At 47.2% G+C, this 18,427-nt stretch overlaps 1 pseudogene; it reads right to left on the reverse strand.

The window, feature by feature from the left end:
• Window positions 1–2,351: 2,351 nt before the first annotated feature.
• On the reverse strand, window positions 2,352–12,232 carry LOC137141130 (zinc finger protein 250-like; annotated as a pseudogene).
• Window positions 12,233–18,427: the final 6,195 nt, after the last annotated feature.

Here is an 18,427-nt window from a genome sequence, read left to right on the forward strand (position 1 = left end):
GAGTCTTGAATTCTCCGATGCATTCAAACCTTCTTTACTCAGCATCACCTTATTATTATTAAGTCATGTTATTTTCAAGACATTTCACATCATCATAACAGGAAAAAACAGCCAACCTTCCCATCTGCAAACAATTCTCCCAGCTCAGCAGGAAAAAGATCAAAAGCAGCTTTGCCAACATATAGAAATGGGGAACACTGCATCACGTGACGTGCTGGGCAGTGGAGAGTCAGCATATGGAGAGGATAAACTCTTGTAGCTGACACAGAAGTAAAAGCTGCTGGGCTGAGGGGGAATTGAGATGGCGATGGGGAAGAAGGGAAGCCCTCTGTCACCCTATCTTCTTGTGGTGTGACCGAGGGTGCAATGACATTCTTTGTATCCCCTTCCTGCTCTTTGTTATAGTTCAATATATTTTAAGTGAGGAAAAAGGTAGAAAAAAGATCTGTTATCCAGCACAACCCAAAACAACATGAGAGCAACTGGGAAGGAGACAATTTGTCCCCAAAGAGGTAACTTGATAACTAACAGTTGCTTTGAATTGTGGGACCAGTGTAACTGAGATGCTCATAGTTTGTTTAGCTTAGGAAAAGTGATGGAGTCTAGGTCAGGTGAAGGAGAAAGCTAATGCCAAGCACTGTACGTGGGCTATAAGGGCACTGTCACTGTAGCTGTGCTTTTACACCAAGATCACTAACTTTAGCATCCAACTCCATGTACAATCTTAGTGGATAAATGGCACAGGTAGCCTCTTAGGGCTGATGAACATTCCTGGCAGGAGGGACACACACTCCCCTAACTCAAAAGGGCAAAAGAGTTGATAGAAATGATCACAGGTTGGACCCCCAAAGAAGGGTGAGCCCCAAAAGGCAGAAGCAGGCAACTCATCTGGGGGAGCTCAGAGGCCATGGTGTAGGTGGGTGCTCAGCACACTGTGTCAGAATTAGCAAATATGATTTAAAAAAAAAACAAAACAAAACACATCTTTGGGCAGCTCTACTCAAGTCATTAATTACTGTCCTCTCCAGTGTGGATTGTCTGGTGTCTACTAAGGGCTCAGCATTGACCGAAGCTTTTCCTACGCTCACGGCAATTGTGGGGTGTCTCTCCCGTGTGGATTGTCTGACGGCTAATAAAGTCTGAGCTCTGAATGAAGCATTTCCCACACTCAGAGCTGTGGTTTCTCTGATGTGTGATAAGGTTTGACTGTTACAGTTATGAAATAAACAGCCAGATCTTATTCAGGGGATAAGGCAGTAGGCTGCATTTATTATGTATACAAAAACATATTTGAAAAAGCAGTTACCTAAACAGCATTCTCTCTCGCGCGCGCACACACACACACACACACACACACACACAGAGTTCTGCAGGAGGGATATAATTACCAGTCCCTTGTTTCTCGAACTGAAGCCACTGGCCAAGTGGTTCAGGCACGCGGTTGGAGCTAGGCTCTTGTCGGTCGCAACATGATGATCCTTGGGGTATGTAGAACGAGCCCAAAGTCCAGGTTTCTTCACCCCATTTTTATATTTATCCATCCCCATTCGGGTCTATGGATTTTGTCTCCTTATTTGATGTAATCATCAATTATGTTTTGTATCACAAGTGTGACAGCTTTCTCATTATTCTTCATTCCTGTTTCACACTTTGTCCATTCCTGTCCTTGGGTGTTAACGCCCCTGTTTTCTGGGGGTTATATTGATCTTCGGCCATCTGGGTTATAAAAGTTCTTTAAACAAAAACATTTCTTCTCCCTCCTGCCCTTGAGGACTGAGAACCATCATTTCAGCCATTATTTTCTCACTGTCTTATCTCAAAAGACTCAAAGCTGCATTCACTCCTCTTTCATACTTTCTAAAAATTATTACCTTCTTATTCCATTACATTGATACATCATTTTATACTTACTTACTAACATAATAAAATCTTCATACCTATACCAATTTTATTAATATCAATTATATTAAATGAAAATAAAAGAAATCTTATTTGTCCTCTCATTGCCCCATGATTTACACATCAACCACATTCCTGATATGCATTGGGCACTTTCCTTCTCTTGTAAATTATCACATTTAGATTTCAGGATGTTCCCAGTCATCCATATGTTCACGCAGTCAATTATCATAGTGGGGCCTGGGGTGGCATGAACAAACAATTAATGTGTCTGGAACATCCCTATCTACAATGCCTGATTTTGTTCTCTCTCAGTGTGAGGATTAACCCTTAAGCTTCAAATACGTATCCATGGTCCGGGCCTGCTCTGGTTCAGGCCTACATCACAGTGCTCACAGTGCTGGGGCCTACAAAGATAACAACTTTTTACGACCCAAATGGTCGAAGACTGCCCGTCCCCATGACCCTGAAATCCACCTCAAAAAAACAAAATAAACAATCATAAACAATGATGGTCCTGCTTACAAAATATAAGTAATTAATAATCACACCAAAATGCAAATGCAGCATAACAAAGCAAAACTCATAAAGTGACATAAAAATAGGGTGTCTCTCCTGTATGGATTCTCCAATGTGTGATGAGGGCTGAATTACAGCTGAAACTTTCCTGCTCCCAGAACACGTGTAGGGTCTCTCTCCACTCTGGATTCTCTGATGACTATAAAGGGCTGAGCTCAGAAAGAAGCTTTTTCCACCTTCATATGTGGGGTGTGTCTTTTGTGTGCATTCTCTGATGTTTGATAAAGTTTGACAGCTTACTGAAGCTTTTCCCGCACTCAGCACATGTGTAGGGTTGCTCTCCTGTGTGGATTCTCTGATGTCTAATAAGGTGTGACCGCTGATTGAAGCATTTCCCACACTCAGAGCACGTGTAGGGTTTCTCTCCAGTGTGGATTCTCTTATGTGTGTAAAGGGCTGAGCACCAGTTGAAGCTTTTCCCACACTTGGGGCATATGTAGGGTCTCTCTCCAGTGTGGACTTTCTGATGACTAATAAGGTGGGACTGCCGACTGAAGCTTTTCCCACACTCAGAGCATGTGTAGGGTCTCTCGCCAGTGTGGATTTTCTGATGCCTAATAAGGTTTGACCGCTGATTGAAGCATTTCCCACACTCAGAGCATGGGTAAGGTGTCTCGCCGGTGTGGATTCTCCGATGTGTGCTGAGATCTGAACTATAACTGAAATTTTTACTGCACTCAGAGCATGTGTAAGTTTTCTCTCCAGTGTGGATTCTCTTATGTCTGTAAAGGGTTGAGCTCCGATTGAAGATTTTCCCACACTCTGAGCATGTGTACAGTCTCTCACCAGTGTGGATTTTCTGATGCCTAATAAGGTGTGACCGCCGATTGAAGCGTTTCCCACACTCAGAGCACGTGTAGGGTTTCTCTCTCTTGTGGCTTATCTGATGAGTGATAAGGTTTGACATCTGACTGAACCTTTTCCCACACTCAGAGCACATGTAGGGTGTCTCTCCTGAGTGGATTCTCTGATATCTCATGAGGGCTGAACTACAGCTGAAGCTTTTCCTGTACTCAGAACACACATAAGGTCTTGGGGTTCTGGTGATTCTCTGATGTGTGATAAGAGCTGAGCTCAAACTGAAGCTTTTGCCACGCTCAGGGCATGTGTAGAGTCTCTCTCCCAACTTGATTCTTCCTTTTCTAACAAGGTGTGAGTGACTACTGATGTTTTCCTCTGGCCTATGCTGACTCTCACAGGCTTTTGTTTTTTCTGGGAGTGCACAATTACCAGAAACATTCCCGATGGATCCTCCTGATAACAACCCATGTTGTTCTACTTGCTCACTGTCTTCCTCCAGGGGGTAGCCCTCCTCATTCTCACTCATCAGCTCATCACCTGATGGGATAGAGAGAGAATAGAGACATAGGTCACTCCCTGGGCTGGAGAGAAAGGAAATCTCAGAGAGAGGAAAGGATAAAGGTGTGAACAAACCAAAATATGGGCTGGAGAGATCTAATGTATCAGCACCAGATTGTCTCCAAAATCCTTCCCCAGAGAAAAGAGAGGAGATGATCAGTTCTGGGGCCACATCTCAACAGAACTCTCAGGGACGAGCTAGATCAGGGAGGGACCTGCTACCAGCGGTCAGTCAGGATAGGTGGGAAGAAATGAGTGACATCTATCATAATGGTTCCACACCTCCACGGATGGCTTTTAAGTGGGTTTAACCAATTTCTCACCTGTGCAGGTAACTCTGAGGAGAACATTTTTCTCAGAACTCTGAAGATCAGGGATCCACGGCTTTTCCCCTCGTTCCAGCTGGGAGATCTCATCAGGTTTGGAAACCAGAAAACCTGCTCAAGGCAAAGAAAACAAGTGACATCAGTGGAATGTGTGGGGTACTCGGCACAAAGACTATTCCATGATTTTAACCCCAGCTCATTTTTAAGCAGTAACGTCCCAAGACCAGGTACCTTGGCTCAAAAGCAGCAGGATGGTTATTATTATTATTAATCCTGTTCACCACCTTTGTACCTATAGGCCAACTAAGAGACAGTCCCTATTGTGCTAGGCATGGTACAAACACAGCATAGGTGATGGTCCATGCCCGGAAGAACTTACAATCTAAATAGACAAGACAGACACAGAATGGGGGAAGGGTAGAACACATCAGCAAAGTGAACAATGTAATGCCAGAGCGACACATGTGACAAACACAGGCATGTCTTGAGACTATTGCATTTAATGTTACGACTAGGGCCAGTGTTTTCTGGAAATTGATGCTAGTACTGTATTTTTTTCCAAAATGACCCTTTTTCAGCCTCCTTTTTCTTCATTATAAGGAAGTAAGGAGCATAGAAGCCTCTGCCTGTTAGTTATGTGGGCACTGGCTCTATGGCTCCTGCGCTGAGATGGTGATTTATCTCCTGATACAGCGGACTCTCGTAAGAAGAGTCCCTGAAGATGGATGGGAAAGGCTGTTTGGGAAGGGAAAGGGAGGAGAAATGGATGGAGTATCCAGCTCGGATGATCTCCAGCACCTTTTGTTGGAGGTTATCCATTCCCAGGTGTTGCAGAATGGGGCAAGGTTGTCTCCAAAGGGATGGCTGGAGTTTTCCAGTGTGAAGAGAGGAGAGTATTGTACGGGCACCTCAACCAACACATCAAAACTGCCTCCTTGAGGTGGAGAGGTGAGATGCAGTTTTCTGAGATTCCAACATCTTCCACCGAGGGAACCTGGGTTTCTTCCTCTGGGGTTCATATGATCTCTGTGCATATTGAGATGGATGTTGGGATGAGTATTGTGAACGAAGCTTAATGGTGGCTGAGAGCTGTATTTTCTTTTATACCCGAGTGTATAGATCCTCAGGGATCAAAGAGTTTCCCATGAATCTTTGAACATGTTGAGAGAGGCATCAGTCTTCTCAGCAAATATTTTCACCCTCTCAAAGGGGAGTTCCTCCACTGTCATTTGGACGTCCTTGGGGAAACCAGAAACAAGGCCCATCTCATCACAATGGCAGTCAAAATAGAGCATGCTGCCATGTCAGCTGCATCAAATGCAGACTGGAGAGATGTTTTCATCACCAGCTGGCCCTCGTTAACCAAGGCTTTACATTGGTCCTTGTGAGAATCAGAGAACTAGTCAATAAAAGAACTAAGCTTCACATGGTTCTGATAGTCATACTCAGCCCACAAGTCTTGATGCTTTGAAACTCTGTATTGGAGGGTGGCCAAGGAGTAGGCCTTTCTGCCAAACAGGTCCAAGCATCCATTCATAAGGGGTGGACTTAAATTGGTGTTGGCTACCTGCAGAGTTAACTGCATCCACAATGATCGAATTGGGAGGTGGGTGTGAGAATAGGAATTCCGTGTCCTTTGCTGGCACATAATATTGCTTGTCCGTCTTCTTACAAGTTGCTGGGATGGATGTAGGGATCCGCCATGTGCGGTCCAGTAGAGCCTCATTAATAGGGAGGGCCACTTGGGAGGAGGTGGAGAAATGTAGAATGTCCACCAACTTATGGTGAGACTCAGAAACCCCTGTGGTATGGTACCCCCTTCTTTGCCTCACCTATTGGCAGCAGTCTCCTCTATCAGTGGGGCCTGCGGTAACTCTGTCCCAAACTGAACAAGTCTTTTGTCCCTTCCCCTCGGCTCACCCCTGGGGCCCAGGGAGGTACCTTGCTGTTGCTCCCTCCTGCGAGCTGGGGCCAAGGGTTTTCTCCTCTCTGCTCCCCTGGCTGCAGAGAAGCACCATCTCCTAGCCAGGGGGAAGTTTCTCCTCCAGCTGCCACAAACCTGGCAGCTTCTTCCTCCTTTGCTCCCCCACTCCCTTTAGGGAAGCCAGGGTTTAAGTACACCTGGAGTAGCCCTTCGTTGGGTCCAGGTGTCTCTAACTGCTCTGCAGTAATCTCTCCTCTGCCTGCAGGAAAAAGGGTCTTTGGCATTCTTTGGCTCACATACCAGCCCTGGTATACCCTTTTGTTGCCATCTCGCCTGACTTTACCACACCCCATATAAAACTATTCGGAGAGCCTTTGCCACCCTCTGTGACAAATCCTTGAACAGTTTAAACTAAGTCATCCACCAGAAATGGCAACGGGGCCATCACCATTTCATCTCATGATGATGATAAAGAGTTAGCTTGAGGAGTGACTTCCTCCTCCACTATGAACTCCAGTTCCTCCCTTTCCTGCTTGGGGAGTTCAGAAGCCCTCGAGGCAGCAGATGAAGGAGGATAGTTCCTCGGCTGTTGGAAGGCTGCACTAGAGGTGATGGAGATCTGCTGCCTTTGAGCCTGCCAGGGGTCCTAGTATAGCCATTGTTGTGGGAAAGGGCCTGAAGGTTGATAACACGGTTGCTCAAGCCCTGCAGGCTGTAGGGCAGAGGGTGGTATGTCTGGTACCTATAGTGGAGCTGGGGTCTGAACAGTGGGTAAGAAGAGCGTTGCGAAGCTAGGTCCTCTTGCTCACTTTCTGAATCCAACAATGAAAAGGGCAGTGTGTGGCGGGACGTTGTCAGTGAGCCAACGGCTCCAGGTGATCTCGGTACTAGGGTTCCGGAATTGAAAATAAGGGAGTCCAGTGTGTCAGACATCAAAAGATCCATCATGCACCAGAAATCTGTCGGTGTGGAGAGTATCGGCTCTAGCGAACACTATCAGCACTGAGAGGCTTGTACCGACAGTGTCAGAGATGTGGACCTGCTAGCAGGGTCCGTCTGTGCCTGGCATATCATTGGCGGTACCAATACTGATGACTGTATTGAAAGAGTTGTTCTCAGGGTGGATCATCTATGTTTCTCATGCCCCTGCAGTACCGATGCTTCTTTGCCTGGGCCCATTGGGTCTTCCAAGTGGTGGGGTGCAGTGAGGTTTCCTGTCAGGATTCTGGTGGTTGTAGGACTGACTCCAGGAGTAGAAGTTTGAGTCTCAGTTCTCCATCCTTCTTGGATCTAGGTTTCAGTTGCTGACACAAGCCACACTTCTGTGGAATGTGCTTCTCTGCCAGGCAGCGAACCCACTGCGAGTGTCCCTCACTCACGGGGATATTTTCCTTGCAACTGAGGCACTCTTGAAGCCTGGGGAGCTGGGCATATCCTTGTCCAGGAGTATCACAGGGCTTCAATGGAAGACACAGTCCTTTTCTTTTATTTTTTTAAGGCAACGGCCAAAATAAAATGAAAATGAAGCAAAAAAAGAGAAAAGGGCTTCAAAAGAAACTAAAACTAGCAATTTAGAGAGAGTTAACAGTCCATGAATGGATAGTTCTAGCTCCATCGATAGCCAGGTGTGGTTGAGAAGGAACTGAGGATGTACTGCCTGCACAGATATTCATTTAGTTTTAATGCATCCAGTAAGAATAAGTAAAATATAGTTTTTTAAAAAATCACCTTTTTAATTGACCAACAGCACTAAAAATGCAGGTGTACAAAAATTTATAATAGCGGGTGGGAGATAAGTCACGAAAGGGGGGCAAGGAAACCTAACAAAACTTGGATAGAGACCCCACAGCTTCTAACGACCAAGGGGACAGGACTCCTTACCCAGCAAAGCCACCATCTCGTAGTTCTCCTGCATGACCTTTCTGTAAAGGACTCTCTGAGTAGGGTCCAGCAGAGCCCACTCCTCCTTGGTGAAATACACAGCCACCTCCTGAAAAGTCACTAGCCCCTGAAAGAGGAAGAGGCCATGGCTCAGTATCTGCTATCCCAGTGACGACTCCACTATTCACGGGAGAGCAGGGCCAGGTAAAGGGAAGTTCTGGGAGGCATGTGTTAACAGTCATACGCTCACCTTGCTCAAAGCAGCCAGGAGGCATCAGGGTGAGAGGAGAGGGAGAGAAATTTTGTTCCTTCCAGCTGACAGAGCATGGAAGGGTCTTCACATTTATCACATACCTGCTAGCCAGAGCTTGAGATAGGAAATGGAGCCTCCAGCACAGTTCAGAGACAGCCCTTGGTAGGAATCCCAACACCCTCCCAGTAAAATATATGGTAGAAAGGAGAAATCAATAGGAAAGACAATAAATCTGAAGGTTGTAATTGTAGAAAATTGATAAGGGAAGCACATAGAAATGTATGGTCAGCGGAGAAAAGGAAAAGGAGGAAGTCTGTAAAAGTATACTAAATACAAAATGAATCCTCACAACGGTATTGGTCCATTACTAGATGGAAATAGTAGAATTATCAAAAAATAATGCAGAAGAGGTAAAAGTGTTCAATACATTTTTCTCTCTTGGATTTGGGGAAAAACAAACAGATGATGTAGTCACATTATATGATGCTGACGATGACACTCTCTCCATTCCAATCATAACTCAGGAGGATGTTAAACAGCAGCTATTAAAGTTAGACCTTTTAAAATTACCAAGTCCAGAAACCTTGCATGCAAGAGTTTTAAGGAGCATGGCTGAGGAGCATGCTGGACTGTCAGAGCTGATTTTCAATAGGTCCTGGAAGACTGAGGAAATTCTAGAAGACAGGAATAAAGCTAATGTTGTGCCAATATTTAACACATGTAAAAGTGATGACCCAGCTGATTCCAAGAGTGTCAGTCTGACATTCACACTGGGTGAGACAATGGAGCAGCCGATACTGGAGTGAATTTATAAACAATTAATGGAGGGTAATACCAATCAAAGGTTTAGGGAAAACAGATTTTACCCAACTAACTGGATATTGTTATTGGATGAGATCAGAAGTTGGGCTGATAAAGATTACAGTATGGATGTAATAAACTTAGACTTCTGTAAGGCACTTGACTTGGTTCAGCACAAGACTTTGATTAAATAACTAGACTGATACAAAATGAACATGGAATAGATTAAATATTGGCTAATTGATAGGTCTGCAACTCCGTTTGTAAGTGGGGAACAATGGTTGACTGGATGCCTTTCTAGACGGTTCCAGCAGGGACTGGGTCTTGGCTCAGTGCTGTTTAACTTTCTTATCAATGACTGGAGGAGAATATCAAACCACCACTGATAACAGTTGCAGCTGACATCAAAATTGGAGTGGGGGGATGGTAAATAATGAAGTGTCAGAAGATTCAGGCTCCAGAACTGGGAGTTTCGGAAGTTTTCCCAGCCCTGGCCTGGGGGTTATTTTCTGTTCCACAAAGAGGGGAAGTTCTACCCCCAACCCCCATGAGCCTGTTCCTTGAAACTAGACCCCGGATAAAACAAGTCCCAGCAGGTTTGTCACATCCTGTCTCCTCCCTTTCTCCGCCTTATTTATATCGTGCCTCCAGCAGCTCCCACCCTCCTATGCATTTACTGCTCCTCTCCCTCCAAGCAGAACCTGCCCCCAGTTCCCTTATAATCCCTTACCTGTGTCAGCTCCAATGCAGCCATTTCCTTTGCCCTGGGAGGTTGGGATGATCTGGAGCAAGAAACAGATGTTATTCTGTAGCCTGCAAGGGATAGAAGAGCAATTTCAGAGAATTCAGCAGGGGCTTTTGTCCATTTGTGCATTCGCCAATTCCCCCAGGCTTTTTCCCTGCAAAGGGACATTCTGGGGTCTGCCACACTGTGCAGCACATAGTGACCTTATTACAGTCCAGACCTAGCCCCCTCCCACCAGGACGAATCCCTCAGATGAAACCTCCTAGTAACAGAGTCTCTGAACCGAAGGCCAGAGAAGAGCAGAATCAAAGGAGTCACCTTGGGGAATTCTCCCTGTCCTTCTCCCCACGGCACCTGTCACAGGTTTACAAAGTTGTTTGATGCCCCAGACTTTAGACAGTCTCTCTCGGGAGTGTCTCCTTTCATGTGCCAGGCCTCATTATAGTTTTTGGCAAGGGTGATCCCCGTGGCTCTGAGACAGGCCCTTCTTGCCTCAGCTAACCCTGTTTCTTTCTGCGGTTCATGCTTCTGGTGGAGTAGGTGACACTGGCAGACGAGGTGTTAGCTCTTGCCAAAGTCCCCATGTCTCAATGAGACATGGACAAGTACACAGCTGGATTCAGTCTGGGTCATCTGTGTTAGCATTGTCAAAACAGGTGCTGTACTAGAGTGATGAGAATGTGTTTGGTGATTAGACTTTAATGAATGCTTGTGAGTTGCTGCACAGGTTCATATTTGTCTAGTTGCACTGTGAGCCTCTGTGGCTATGCAAATCGCCAGACAGGAGAGAGGCTTTCATTATGTGTTGATCGGCAACAGAGAGCATGACATCCTGCCTGGCAGGAAAGGTCCATCCACCTGAGACAGACTATTATGGGATGTCAAGGAAGACATAAAAGACCGTTGTTCTGCTCTTGACTCCCATGAAGATGAGCGACGCAAGTGGATTCCGCCCATTGGCTAGAGAGAAAATGCAGCAAATTCCTCAGGTATTTTTGAGATAACTTCTATTCATTTCTGAGAACTGGGGAGGAAAAGGGGGGGCAGTGAAGATTTGATATTGTGAGAGAAAAAACACCAGGAAATGAAGGGATTGAATATGACCATTCAATAGCTAGTGTGACAGGGCAAGACCTGATGGCTACAGGAGAGTAGTAGAGGGGGGGTCTATATTAGACCCAGAATGAACAAATCCCTGGTCCCTGGGTGATCCAACTGGGGCTACTCTGGGGCAATTAGGCCAATTAGGCTAGCTGAGGCCAATCAAGGAGCTTGCCCCAGCAGTTAAAAGCCTCCCTGTCAGGCAGACGGGAGCAGCTGGAAGGGAGTTAGGAAAAGCAGAGCAGAGTGGAGGAGAGCATCTACAGGACTTGGAGCAACCACTGCCACATACTACAACCCCAAAGGTACCAGAGACAAGAGGGGGTACCTGTCTGGCTACAACCAGGGACCCAAGGCACAGGCCTGAAGAAGAACCCCTCCCCACCCAGTTCCAGGATGCAGACTGCGAGCAGTGGGGCCAAAGACAGGCGACCCAGGGAAGGGAGTAAGTCACGGACTGGGCAGTTTGAAGACTGCTCCACACAGGGTCCCTGGGTGGGGGCCCGGGGCAGAGGGCGGGACCGGGCTCCCCCCCCCTGCTCCCACCCAGGCACATCAGAGTCGTAGCCAAAGACGGCACCGTACCCACGAGAGGGCTGAACAAGCCGCCTTTGCCACAGTGGTGTCAGAAGTGGGATTTTGGTGCCCAGCGGCTGAGACAGAGACACAAAAAACAAAGCAAAAAGACACGAGGGGGGAGGGGAAATTTCTTTTCCTCCTTTCACCATAATGGAAGACGTGGTAAAGCCCAGCAAGAGGCCACCAGGGCCCAGATGGCCACCCAGCAGGAATCGACGCGGCTTCAACAGGAGACCAACCAGTTGCTGATCAACCAGGCCAATCAGGATCGGGCTCTCTTGCGAGAGGTGGTGGCCCACCTGAAGACCCTGAACCCGCAGGCCCCGGGACCTGAGGGAACATGCACACTACGGGCCACCAGGTATTTACAGAAGATGACAGCTGAGGATGATGTTGAGGCCCACCTCCTTACCTTTGAGAGGATAGCTGCACACGAGGCTTGGCCCCTGGCCCAGTGGGCTGGTAGTCTTGCCCCCTTTCTATGTGGAGAAGACCAAAAGGCCTACTATGACCTACCTGCAGCAGAGGCAGCCGACTATCGCCAACTGAAAACGGAGATCCTGGCTCGATCAGGAGTGACTGCGGCTGTGCGGGCCTAGAGGTACCACGACTGGAGGTATCAGGAAGGCAAGGCCCCGCGCTCGCAGCTGTTTGATCTCACCCACCTCGCCCAGAAGTGGCTGCAGCCAGAGATTCACCAACAAGAGAAAATCCTAGAAATTCTCGTGATCGACCGGTACTTGAGGGGGTTACCATCAGACCTCCACGCTTGGGTAGGGCAGAATGACTCCTCGTCCTACGATGAGTTAGTTGCCCTAGTAGAGCGATGGGTAACAGCGAGAGGCCTTTCTTGGACAGCCAGAGAGGACTTGCCCCAGGTCAAACGACCAATCCCAGTTCCTGAAGCCCAGACCACCAAGAGCCCGGGGAAGACCAGGTGGAGGACGAGGGAGACGGAGGGCCCACTGGGGGCTACTAAGGAAGGGGGCCACCTGGGCAGGGGAAATGGAGGCCAACCCCCTAGCCTTAAGGACAAAGCGGTACCCCGAGCTCCCTACCGGTGCTATGCATGTGGGGAGTGGGGGCACATAGCAGCCCAATGTCCCAATGCAGAGGAGCCCATGCAGTGTAACCTGGGGCACTGGGCAGACTCCTGCAGCCTGATCCACCTTGTGGGAGTGGCATTAACCCCAGATAGGTATACAAGGCCTGTAAATGTAAACGGAGTCGAGACTCTGGCGTTGGTGGACTCCGGGAGTGCCATCACCCTCATTTCAGGGAAATTTGTGAAACATAGCCAACTATTACAAGCCAAGCGCACGGGAGTAACATGCATCCATGGGGCGGTTAGCTATTACCTGAGCATCCCAGTGAATACTGAGGCTCACAGATCCCAGCTCTGCAGGATATAAATTAACCAACAGCGTGTGCTGAGCCATCAATCGGTGATGGCAACACAGCTGGCGGAGGATGGGGCATCCTCTGCACAGGAATGGAAGGAGGATCAGGCACTTCGAGCTGAAGCTGCTTTGGCTGAAAGAAGCCTCTCGAAAGGCTCCCCTTCCACCCCGATCTCTCTAGGTCGTGGAAGGCAATGTCCCTGTCCCTGTATCCTTCCCTGTCACCCCTTCTGCCCTCCCCTTGGCCTGCAGCACAGCCTTGGGATGGCTGGCAAGGACTGCTGATACCTCCAGCTTCACTCCGGTGGCTGTGGCAGCAACTCCCACTGTTCTCTCAGAGCCAGGATAGAGGGTTAGGGGTGCGGATTTCCAAGAAGCCCCACTGATTTCTGTTGCTTTCTGTATCTTTTTGGGCTTAGGTTTTTCTTGACTAATTGGTTGCTTTTCACCCCACCCCCTCTTGCACTTTTGTTTTTCTGAAATGTTAATGGAAGGAAATTTGGATACACTTTGGATGTGAAAAGTTTTTGACAAAGCACAGACTAAGGTAGCTGTGTTGTAGAGAGTGTACCTGGTGGCTCACGTTTTCACAAGCACAATACTCCACCTTAAAAATGCAGCTCAGTAAAAACGGTGGCTGAGTAAAGAAAAAAAACAAGCACTCTAAGTGAAAAACATGGTTGAAGTCACAGAACTATGTTGCCGGTGAAGTGCAAAAGCTATCGCAGCAAAAAATAATAAAATGAAGCTAAGATATGGTTAATTGAATGCAGGGGTAGGTGATTTAGGGAAAGGAGAGGGGTTAAAGGTAGCTTTTGTAAGGATTAAAACGTTTTATTGGAGGAAATGTTTAAGCAAAACAATAAAGCAACGGTCAAGGTTTAAAAAGCACAGTAATACAGCATCTGGGGATGATATGCAGTGGGAGGAATGGGGGGGTGATCGGGGATCTGGGGGTGGTAACAGCAGGATGAGCTGTGGCCCCGTAGGAGAGGCCGGAGGTGTGGGGCTTGAGAGTTGCAGAGGGGTATGCAGGGGGCGGGGGACGCTATCCAGCGCGGAGGGAGGATCACTGGGGGGCATTAGGGAAGGCAAGTGAGTCCATGTGTGGGGGTGGAGGTCTGGGAAGTACAGTGGCGTGCCCTTGTGAGGGGGGGATCCCTGGGGGGTGTTGCTAGGGGGAGCAGGCGAGTCTATGCATGGGGGTGACAGTGGAGGTCTGGGGAGGACGATGGTGGGATGGGCTGTAGTATCCCGGATGGGGGGTGGAGGTGTTGGGGTTTAAGGCTTCCAGGGAGATATATATATGGGCATGAGGGAACATTTCAATGTATAGTAGAATCATTGGGGGCATGATCCAGTAGGAAAGAGTACATAGGTCCATACTGGGTTAAATGTCTCTCATTAGTCCAGTGTTCCTTATGATCGATTGGCACAAGAATGAGGACAATTGAACAGTTGGAAGTTGTGGAATTGCTGAAGGGTGATAGTTGTGCAAATGGTATTGGGGTAATAGTGTTGTAAAGATGTTTTGGTTTGATAATGTTCAATAAATTAAATCTATGTATAATTTGGTACAGTCACATTGCGTGGAAACCTAATAGTTAAACAAATTAGACAAAGGGTCAGGTAGTGGCTACCACCATGTTTTTGTCCCCAGGAGCCTTTACAGCTCTCTGAAGGAAAATGGGCCCTTTACCTAAAGGAATCGCCTGTAAACAATTAATTGTAAATATCTGCTGCAGGCAGAGGGACAATCTGATTCGAATCATTTCATTACTGAACAATTGGTCAAATTATAAAAGGCAATAAGGGGTTTCCATTAAAACATGACTGTTTCTAAATGTACAAGATGGGAATCTGGGTCTAGGTGTCTAAAAGAAATTGAAGCAGTGTAAGGGATGTTAAGCAAACACAGACAGTGAGTGTTGCTTGGCTTTCTTATTAAGTATTTAATTTTTTTTGGCTACCTCAATAACAAGAGGACATAATTTTGGCAGGGGTTCTCAAAGTGCTACACTAATACCAGCATGGTTCAAGGAGGCTTCCTCGGGCCACCATGTCCACGGTACCTGGGCAGTGGATCCCCATTTAACTATTAACATTGTGGGGAGCATTGCCAGCATATCGCGGGAAGTGATTATTCCCCTCTATTCGGCATTGGTGAGGCCGCATTTGGAGTATTGTGTCCAGTTTTGGGCCTCCCACTGCAAAAAGGATGTGGACAAGTTGGAAAGAGTCCAGCACAGAGCAGCAAAAATGATCAGGGGGCTGAGCACAAGACTTATGAGGAGAGGCTGAGGGAACCAGGCTTGTTTAGTCTGCAAAAGAAAAGAGAAACACAGGAACCAATCTACACAGACACACCCCCTGAGCCCCGACCAAGGTTATTCTATCCGCTACCCAAGATCCACAAACCTGGGAATCCTGGACGCCTCCATCATCTCAGGCATTGGCACTCTCACAGCAGGACTGTCAAGCTATATGGACTCTCTCCTCAGGCCCTATGCCACCAGCACTCCTAGCTATCTTCGTGATACCACTGACTTCCTGAGAAACCTACAATCCATCGGTGATCTCCCAGAAAACACCATCCTAGCCACTGTGGATGTAGAAACTCTACACCAACATTCCACACAAAGATGGACTACAAGCCATCAGGAACAGTTTCCCTGGTGATGATATGTCACACCTGGTAGCTGAACATTGTGACTTTGTCCTGACCCACAACTACTTCAGATTTGGAGCCAATCTATACCTTCAAGTCAGTGGCACAGCTATGGGCACCCGCATGGCCCCACAGTATGCCAACATTTTTATGGCTGACGTAGATCATCGCTTCCTCAACACTCGTCCCCAAGCACCTCTCCTTTACCTACGCTACATTGATGACATTTTCATCATCTGGACCCACGGAAAGAGTCCTTCAAAGAATTCCACCGGGATTTCAATAATTTCCACCCCACCGTCAACCTCAGCCTGGACCAGTCCACGCAAGAAATCCACTTCCTGGACACTACACTACAATACAAATAAAGGATGGTCACATTAATACCACCCTATACCGAAAACCAACTGACTGCAGTACATATCTTTATGCCTCCAGCTTCCACCCTGTACACATTACATTGTCTACAGCCAAGCCTTAAGATACAAACAGATTTGCTCCGATCCCTCAGACAGAGACAAACACCTACAAGACCTCCATAAAACATTCTTAAAAGTACAATACCCACCTGGAGTGGTGAAGAAACAAATTGACAGAGCAGACAGGTACCCAGAAGTCACCTACTACAGGACAGACCCAACAAAGAAAACAACAAAACACCACTGGCCATCATCTACAGCCCCCAGCTAAAATCTCTCCAACACATCATTAAAGATTACAACCTATCCTAGCAGGTGATCTGTCTCTCGCTTAAGCTGTGGGAGGCAGACCTATCTTTGCTTACAGACAGCCCCCCAACCTGAAGCAAATACAAGCAACCGTACACCATACAAGAAGAACATTAACCCAGGAACCTATCCCTTCAACAAACCCCATTGCCAGCTCTGCTCACACATCGACTCTAGTGACACCATCTCTGGTCCTAACCACATCAGCCACACCATAAGGAGCTCATTCACCTGCGCATCTACTAATGTTATATATGCCATCATGTGCCAGCAATGCCCCTCTGCCATGTACATTGGCCAAACCGGACTGTCACTATGCAAAAGAATAAATGGACACAAATCAGAGATAAAAAATGGTAACATCTAGAAACCAGTCAGAGAGCACTTCAATCTCCCAAGACACTCTGTAGCTGACTGGAAAGATGCCATACTTCTATAAAAAAAACTTCAAAAACAGACTTCAGAGAGAAACTGCTGAGCTGGAACTCATCTGCAACCTTGACACAATGAAACTGGGTCTAAATAGGGACTTGGAATTGTTATCCCTTTACAAGAAGTAAGTGTCACTGTTCACACATTCTCACCTCCTAATCAATGGTTGTGAATAGGCCTCAACTACTCTAACTGAATGGACTTCGCTTATACCTAGCTTCCCCATTGTTGTTCCTTGCCCTTGGATATGTATATATACACCTCCTGTGTGATTTCCATTCCTTACATCTGACGAAATGGGTTACAGCTCATGAAAGCTTATGCCTGCAGAAATTAAATTTGTTAGTCTTTAAAGTGCTACAGAACTCTCTGAAAATTTTGAGTGAATTTCTTATCAACAGTTCAGAGAGAGAGAGAGAGAGAGAGAGAAAAGGGGCAACCTTTGCAAGGATTTTATATCAATATTCAAGAATTCAGAAAAAGAGGCAAAATCTGGGGAGATTTTATATGAATATCTTATAACAATTGAGACAGGACAATCTGGGGCATACACAATGAGTAATAGTTAAATAGAGAGAAAACAGGAGGATGTTAGTGAAGTTTATATAAATCTTTGATAGCTGGGGAGAAAATGGGTCAAAATTGATAATATGAGAGGGAAAAACACAAAGCGCTAAGGGGATTTGATAATGATATTCAGTAACGAGGGAAAAGTTTGCATGGATTGTGTAGGAAGGTTTGATAAGCAAACCAAGTATTGGTTCCCTGCCCACTGCCACTGTTCATAGGGACAGCTGGGAGCCTTTTGTGAAGCCGCATTAAAAGGAGAAGAAGGGAGGTAATGGATCTGAAATGTTCCCTGGCCATGGGAAGGGGGCAGCAGGAAGGGATGGGCAGGTGACTGGCAGCTGGTACTTGGTCTTGGTGATGCTTGCTTCTGTGTTCAACTGTTGTGCCCTTTCCGTGATCTGCTGCTGGCATAGCAGGGCCACCCCCATCCCCATCCCAGAGGCAGCTTTGTGTCAGGATTCTCCCAGGTTGTGCCCCCGAACCCCCCTTTTCCATGTAGGGTGTGAGAAGGGGCAACATTTTCCCACCTAAACCAGGGCCATTTGCTGCAGCTACAATGGGTGGGGGAAAGATCCCGCAGCAGAGGAGATTTTAAATTGACATTGGAGAGAAACTTAGGCAAAATCTGACGGAAGAGTCCAGAGAAAGGGTCAATGGTGGGAGAGAGAAAAAGGGGGAACGTGGACATGGATTTTATATGCCTCTTTGATGAGTAGGGAGAGAACTGTGGGAGATTTTTGATCAGTGTTTGAGAGAGAAGTGGCAAAATCAGCTACGATTCTCTTAGCCACCCCCTCCCCAGCCCCTAGGCACCGGCTCTTCTCCCGCAGGAATTTCCTGCCTGCAGGTAGGTCCTTCACCCTCCTTCCGGGGTTTAGTTTTCATCCTTTCCCTTCCTGACACACCCCCAGGCGCAAAGGGAAACCGTCCTGAAGCCGGGTTTCTTCCCTCCCTCGGCCCCCAGATCCAGACCCAACCAAGATCGGAGTTGAGGGCAGCGGCTGAAATTCACCCTGCCTTTGATGCAACTCCCGGATCCTTCCCACAGGCGCATTAACCACAAGGCAGCAGACTTCCAGGAGATGCTGCAAGATAGGAGATTCCCAGGCCTGCCCCCTTTGTGCAGAGTCACTTTCTGACCCCATCCCGAGGTCTCCCTCCCTTACCTGGACTCTCTGGCTC

Source organism: Emydura macquarii, unplaced genomic scaffold, assembly GCF_026122565.2.
Source record: "Emydura macquarii macquarii isolate MOO-44397 ecotype Brisbane River unplaced genomic scaffold, CSIRO-AGI_Emac_v2 contig_3004, whole genome shotgun sequence".
Classification (NCBI taxonomy): Eukaryota; Metazoa; Chordata; order Testudines; family Chelidae; genus Emydura; species Emydura macquarii.